Source organism: Dipodomys spectabilis, unplaced genomic scaffold, assembly GCF_019054845.1.
Source record: "Dipodomys spectabilis isolate Male_0828 unplaced genomic scaffold, ASM1905484v1 ptg000314l, whole genome shotgun sequence".
In the NCBI taxonomy this organism is placed as follows: domain Eukaryota; kingdom Metazoa; phylum Chordata; class Mammalia; order Rodentia; family Heteromyidae; genus Dipodomys; species Dipodomys spectabilis.
Window position 1 is genome coordinate 175,873 of NW_024870991.1, and position 6,130 is coordinate 182,002.

At 35.4% G+C, this 6,130-nt stretch overlaps 1 pseudogene; it reads right to left on the minus strand.

The window, feature by feature from the left end:
* Positions 1-816: 816 nt before the first annotated feature.
* Positions 817-913, minus strand: LOC122127858 (annotated as a pseudogene).
* Positions 914-6,130: the final 5,217 nt, after the last annotated feature.

Consider the following 6,130-nt stretch of genomic DNA (forward strand, 5'->3'; position numbering starts at 1 on the left):
ATATCAAACAAGATCTGAAGCACAACTTGGAAGAAACTGCATTTGATCTTGCCAAGAGGATAAGTATGTATCACTACCTTTTTGAAGTTGTGGAAGGCTGTACAAATTGTTCTCCTAAGTCCTAATGGCTTGGGTAAGTTTCTTAAATTTCAAAATTGCCAGTCCGTCACATCTGTCCATACAAAATATTTTCACAATACAAAGCAACAGCAATATCTTACTTTAAAAATTCATGGATTCCATGGTATTCTTCCAAGTGAATTGCCTGACTTTGATGTCAAAATATATTCAAGTTGTTTGTATACATCAATAATGATTTCTATAGTTTGTGATTTTTTAAATCAGAAATAATTTTAACTTATCTGTTGAAATGAGTAGTACAGAAACTAAAGATATTTCTGGTGCTTGTCTGAAGAAAGTATATTTTAAAATATTTAATATTCTGTTTGTATAATGTCCATAATCTATTTCTTTCTCTCCTAGATAAAATAGTTTGAATTCGACATTGTTTTATAATATATAGGTTCATTAATAAATGTGTCCTTTCAGATTGCTTTCCATATGGAAACAGTTTAAGATTCCTTTAATTCCTAGGTCCTTATAGAATTTTATTTCTTTGGGATAAAATGACAATGTTATCTTATTTCAAAAGTTTTATAAAGGTTATGTTATGTAAAGGCTTTTCTAAAAAGGTGAAGATTGAATACGCTGATGACAAAATAACTGTTATTTCTACTATTTACATGTATTATTACACTTGTATATTTGTAATCAACTTTTTAATAACGGTTTTTCATTTCTTGCATCTGAAGAATGAAAAATATGTAATACTTCACAAATTTTCATATCTTCCTTGTGCAAAAGCAATGTTAATCTCTGTATTGTAATTCGGGTAGACGAGCTGCTCAAGCATGTAGTATCCTGTAAATTTAAGTAGTTAATGATGCAATCTTAAGACAGGCATATATTCTAGATTACCTATTTGTAACAAGGAAACCTTATTGTTCCCATATTTGCTATTCATCTTATTTTTGTAAAATTCTGTGTATGGTGGAAAAAACTTATATTGTTTGTTCGATTGCTCACATTTGCAATTTTTGTCAATAACTATTTTAAGCCTTTTTCATTTGAAATTTGATCATACTTTGAAGCCTTTATAGCTACGTCCAAAGGTGATGGATTTTTAAGTACTTATTTATTAACTGATTTAGCTTTGTGGAGGTAATGGATTCAAAGTAAGCCATGCTTAAGAGCTATTTCTAAAATCCTGCAGCTTAAAATTTCCCAAATGAGGTCTTACTGGCACAAATGTCTGCCTGACCCATTACCCTTGCTCCATGTAGGAACAGACCAACCAGATCATCTTACCCTTACAGCATAAATTTTCTTATTGGAGCAAAACTAATCTTAGTTACAAATGATCATAGAGTGATGAACAGGTCAGACAAAGCTGGGCGCTGGTGGCTCATGCCTGTATTCCTAGCCATTCAGGAGGCTGAGATCTGAGGATCACAGTTCAAAGCCAGCCCAGGCAGGAAATACTGTGAAACTCTTATCTCCAATAAACCACCAGAAAACCGGAAGTGGCGCTGTAACTCAAGTGATAGAGCACTAGACTTGAGCTGAAGAGCTGAGGGACAGCTCCCAGGACCACTGTTCAAGACCCATGACTGACAAAAAAAAAGAAGTGTTCAGACTGGAAGGTATTTATTTAAAATATAATTGTTTATTACACCCTATCATTTCAAAAGTAGCTAAAGCCAAGAAGGTGAAAAAATTATTCATATGCATTATTACCTCATGTCCTGGCCTGTCTACCATCCAACCAGGCAGGAGCTTACAACACTGATTTTCTATCACAAAATATATTCTATAGCTCCAGGAGAAGTTCATATGTTTCTCCTCGTTATTAGGCCTTAAATTGGTAATGTTTTAATCACAGTGTTTCCTCTTGCCTCTAGGCTGTACATCTCTGAAGGGTAAAACTTTAGTTCTAATTCTACCAAAAACTGATGTAGAGGTAATGGAATAATACTTTAAAACAGTTGTCTTTTATACCCTTACCACAACAGAACAATGCAAAACATTTTCTTATATTATATATAATTATATATTTTATATTCGTTTGTGCTGATTTTATATTTCACACAGTGAATCTTACTGGAATTAATTGATAATTTGACAGATTAATTGATATTTATTCCAAGAAACGTATTGGAATATAAATAATCAGGATTAGAATATATATTAGAATACAAAAAGTATCAATGCAATGTTTTCGGTATAAACTTGTGATACTTTCTAAGTGTTCTTGGTCTTCTGAATTCACATTGTTTAAAAAGAAAATGTTGTTTTCCTCTAATCTATAAGGGATTTTACTCTGCTGCTCTGTTTATTGTTTTAACTCCCTAATCCCAAACTGTTTTTCTCCATATTTCTGAAGCATTCCTACTGATTATACTCAAATTTTGCTGATATGATGTGTAAAAGTTATTATTCTTCTACAAGATCCACTGGTCCTAGGATCCCAGGTCCCAGTCATCCACATCATCAGATAACTAGGGCAAGAGTTCTCACCTAGGCCCATGCAACATGCCAGCAGAAAGTAATTGAAGACCCATCTCAATTTCTCATTTCCTACATTTCAGGGCCCCAATTTTTTGAAATGCAGGAATTAGCAGTAAGATTTGGGAAATGCAAGGCAACTTAAAATGCAAGATGAGATCACAAAATGTGAAAGTACAGTAATTCAAACTTTCAATTTTCAGATGACCATCCCATATGAGTGAAAAATTCCACAAATGTCACAAGATTATTTGTAATACCCCTCTCCTAATGATTAATGAATGATGTCAGTCCAGCATCAGCAGGGCAAAAAATAGTTGCTGGAATGATAGATCCATAATTAGTCTACCAATGCTAGGAATACTTGTCATAGAGTTCAAATATAATTCAGAAAAAACATTAATTGAGAAGATCCTTAGTGCTTCAAAACACTGGTACTTCAGTAAAACCTGGTTCTGTAGTGTAAAAATGTTGTCATTCTCAAACAAATGATAACCTACATTTAATCTCCTGAAAGTATATTCCTTTTCAAATAAACTTTTTAAAATCACATTTGCCAAAATAACACTTTACAAGTAGATGATATTTAGTGACGTTATTATTTTTTCAAGTGTAGGGAGCAAGTTACAACAGAGTTGATTTATTTACCCAGCACTAATGCCAAAAAGGTTAAACCATTCATTAAAGTGTAGAAATAGGACCTCTCACCATTTGTGTTTTTCAGTAGGTGCCTTCGAAAATTTATTAAATAGATCAGCCTCCCATATTTCAAACCAAAACATTAGCAAATAAAGTAAATTTCATCACGTAATAAGTACATTTTAAAAAGTCTTAAATAGTTGCCTTATCATATGGTGTTTTACGTTTTCCCTATCTGTCTAACATAGTAAGAAATATGACTTTTAGTCTTGAATATGGGTATGCATCAGAGATTTGACAAACATAAAATCTGTCTTCTATTTCTATCATATTCCTCTACAGTAGTAAATTTTAGTTTTTTCCTTTTTCCAAAACTCATAGGTATTAGAAAGTATTGTCCCATGTAAAATAAAATAATCACAAACCACTGTACAAAGCCATTTATAAAACTGGTAGTTAGGAATACATTCTAAGCCATTTTTAAACTTTCTTGTTGACTACAGAGTAATCTTCCAAATGGAAGGGAATAAAATCATGTCTAGGTGCTTCATGTCTCCAGTCTTGCTAATTGTTACTTCAGAATTATGGAAATATCAGCTGACATCAGTTTAAATATATGCAGAATTGAAAGTCCATGGAATGCATATAAACCTTTCAAAGTACTAACAGACAGTTTAACAGAATGACTATCAGGAAGTAGAAACCAGAGAGGAATAATAGTAAAGACATAGAATGAATGAAAAATGGAACACAATGTACACAAAGTGTACACAAAATGTACACAATGTACACAAAGTGGTAAATCGGAAATATATCTTGTAGAAGGGGTTGGTTGAAAATGATAGAAGGAGGGGCTGGGAAGGTGGCTCAGTAGAGCGCTTGCCTTGCATGCTCAAGGCCCTGGGTTCGATTCCTCAGCACCACATTAGCAAAAAGAAAAAAGCCGGAAGTGGCGCTGTGGCTCAAGTGGTAGAGCACTAGCCATGAGCTGAAGAGCTGAGGGACAGTGCCCAGGCCCAGAGCTCAGGCCCCACAACCGAACCCCCCCCCCCAAAAAAAAGAAAATGATAGAAGGAGTGACTCTGATCCAGGAACATTGAACAATTAGATGGACATATTTCATTGTAACACACTAACACAATCTTTTGAAATTCAGTGAAAAAACACAACAAAAAACAAAAACACACAAAAAGAATAACCAAACAGCAATCTCTATAGAGTATGATGTATGATTATGACCTCTCAAAATTTTAAATAGTTAGTGAAGGACAATCCTGGGAAAAGGATACAAAGTTGTTTAAAGTGGGCAGTTTGGGGTAGAGGAGTATTTTTAACAGATTTAAATAGATTGTCTAAGGTTATAAATAACCTACATCTGCTTCAAATATTTTCTTCTGTGAGTTCTCTTGGTCTGAACTGCATACTCCAGTCCTGAGCCACACTTGATAGCTTGTGAAGGTAGAATGGAAGTAACATGATCAAGAACCCATTACTCCACTGGAGAGGAAACAGTCCTCTATGTTTTCTCTCATTTCTATTGACTACTTTTATTCATAAGTTTACGTTAAGTGATTTGAATTATATATTTCCTTCTTTGTTCTGGCAAAGTAATTGTTCAAAATAATTCACTAAATATTATTTTCCATTTTTTTCTATCATGCTGTTTACTTGTCCAAGCGAGTCCATTAAACTTCCCCTTGCATTTGCTTGCCACGGAAAACCAGAATCAATGATGATGAGGACAATCTCTAATGGAAAACTTTGTCTCCAAAATACCCGTCCAAGAAGCTGTGATCACAAATATTTAGCTATACTTTTTTCTTTTTCTTTTACCTTGAAAGTCTTCTTGTGTCTAAAGTGCCCTCAAAAATAAATACTCCACCAATTTTTGGTTCAATCACTTCTAACCTTAAAGATATATTTTGCTAACAAGATGCTTAGAGGTAACCAAAGAATACTGCACTTTTATCTTCTCTCTTAAGACTCTCCTTAGATACCATATCAGGACTAGTGAAGTTATTCTTTGCAAAATTATTTCAATATATTATTTTTCTCTTTGTCTTGCATTTGCTCAACAAGATGTATGGGGAAGAATAGAGTTAAATCACCCATACCTTGGAGGACAGAGTCTGTTACAAAAGAACAATGCTCCTATGTTCTATTTCTCTGTCCTCCTCTTAGCTCTTGCCGGATTTCTCACTTATCACAGATTCTTGGCTTCAAGTCTAGTGAAGGTGAAGGACTATAAGGCCTCCCCCATTGCTACATTGTAGGGCTAGATCTCCGGCAGGAGGTAAGCATGAACGACACAAACAAGGAACACATGTTGGGAGAACAGGCTTAAGCATCTCTGGTTTATTTCTGCACAAGGGTTGGGATTTTATAGCCCCAGCTTTCCCAACCTCCTGAGCCAATTACTTAGCAGGCAATTGATGATGGGCACTGCTGGGTGACAGGCATTGTTTGGTCCCCGAGGGGCATGTAGGGAGCTTGGACTGCTAATGACTGGCAAGCCAAGCAGACATGCCTGTGGGTCACGTCTCTATGAGCAGGAAGTTTGCTTCAACTGCTACTCTAGCTGACTCAACCAGATCTGACTGGCTCTACCCACAAATTTCCCCTTTTATTTTAAAAGGACCGTCATTATGGTGACCCATCGTTGGAAGCGTTTTTGCCAGGAGTGCAAGCATTTAATAATTCCTAGGAGAGTAAGCCCTACAAGGGCAAGGACTCCCCAGATGACCAGAGAGGATGTGAAAAGCCATTGTTGTAACTTTTTAAGCACATCTTCTAAAAAGGAGGCAGTGGGAATAAGCTGTATGGTGGTCTGGTTTAGGCGTGTAATATCATGCAGCAGGTTTTGGGTGAATAAGGGGCCTAGGGCCTTTGATGTAGTTACTAAGTTCAGTGACATTGGGTACAGGAG